The sequence below is a fragment of the Myotis brandtii genome, unplaced genomic scaffold, assembly GCF_000412655.1.
Source record: "Myotis brandtii unplaced genomic scaffold, ASM41265v1 scaffold329, whole genome shotgun sequence".
Classification (NCBI taxonomy): Eukaryota; Metazoa; Chordata; class Mammalia; order Chiroptera; family Vespertilionidae; genus Myotis; species Myotis brandtii.
In genome coordinates this window covers 1432932-1434694 of record NW_005362676.1, presented here as the reverse complement: position 1 = coordinate 1434694, position 1763 = coordinate 1432932, and positions in this window count along the sequence as shown.

Here is a 1763-nt window from a genome sequence, read left to right as displayed (position 1 = left end):
GGCCGGGACACCGCGTCCACGAGCACTGCTGCGTGGAGCCGCAGAGCTTGCGTGAGGAACCTCACCGATCATGCGCCCAGACTCCGTGCGCCGGCAGTTCACACAGGGTACAGAGGGATCCGTTGCTCCGTGATGTCTGGGGACACTGAGAGACGTGGGTGGTCTGTGGCTGGTGGCCGGGCTCCTCTGGAGATGTCCTCACTCTCATGGCTGGTGGCTGATGCTGGCTGTCAGTGGGACTCAGCTGGGACTGTCACCAGAATATGTGTCTGTGGCTTTGGTGATCTTACAGCATGGAGGCCTCGGCATAGTGAGACTTCTTATATAACAACTGTATTTGTCTTCTGGGGTTGCCATACCAAAGTACCACGCACTGAGTGGCTTAGAACCCAGCAGAACTGCCCGGCCAGCGTGGCTCAATTGGTTGGGTGTCATCCCATGCATCCAAAGATCCCTGGTTCGATTCCCGGTCAGGCCACATGCTTGGGTGGTAGGGTTGATTCCCAGTAGGGGGCATGCAGGAGGCAGCCAATCGATGTTCCTATCTCTCTCCCTGCCCCTCTTTCTAAAATCAATAAAAAACACTTAAACAAAAATAAACAAACACACAAAAAAACCACAATAGGACTGTATCGTCTCACAGTTCTGGAGGGTAAAAGTCCAAAGTCAAGATATAAGCTCAGTTGGTTTCTTCTGAGGGTGTGATCTGAGCCAGGCCTCTCTCCTTGGCTTGCAGGTGGCCCTTTTCTCCCTGGGTCTCCACATCGTCCCCCCTCTGTGTGTCGGTGTCTACATTTTTCCCACCCTCTCCTTAAAAATTGATTTTTATTTACTTCAGAGAGAAAGGGAGAGGGAGAGAGAGAGAGAAGCATCCATGATGAGAGAGAATCACAGATCGGCTGCCTCCCGCACGCCCCGTGCTAGGGATCGAGCCCGCAACCCGAGCCTGGCTTTGGTTATTGACGTGGAACAAGATGCTTTTGGAGCTGAGAAGACCTTTTTTCTCGGAAGTGCCTGGCTCTTGCCGCCGAACACCTCCCTGTCTTTTGTGGCACGGACCTCAGGGGCCTGTCCTGGATGTCAAGACATGGACATGGTCTCTTCTCTTTGGAATCCAACTACAAACAGCCGCACGTCTCCCTATGCTGGGCCAGGAGATCGCTGGTGAGGACGTGTGAAGAGAGAAAAACGCACTAATGAACGTTAGGTGCTCTCTCATGTTCTCATTCACCATGTGTTAGAAGTGCTGGGGTTGATGGAGAGGTTTGAACTGAGTCTGTCTCTAAGACTGGCTGAGGTATCAGCGTTTGCACCGGAGGGTCTCCCTGTGGCGAGATGCTGGGACCCCTGAGCGTTAAGGATGCAGAGAGAGGGGTAAGGGGCCTGGTGACCCAGTGGCAATTCATTGATTCATTGAGTTATTATAGCACCTTGCCCTTCATCTCCTCCAGGGCAGGAAAGATGCCATTCCACAGTCTGCCGACTCTTAAGAGTGTATTAGTTTCCTTTTGCCGCTATAACAAATGACCGCAGGCTCAGTGGCTTTAAAAGAACACACACGTTTTACGTTTCAGTTCCGGAGGTCAGACATCTGCTGTGGGTCTCCCTGCGCTGAAATCAAGGTGTCAGCAGGACCGGTTCCTTCCAGGGGCCCAGGGAAGAACGTTTCCCTGCAGGAAGGACGGCCAGCGCCCAGCCTCCAGCCCCAGGTAGGCCCAGCCTCACCGAGGCCACCAGCAGAGTTGGGTGATAGGGACAGGGCC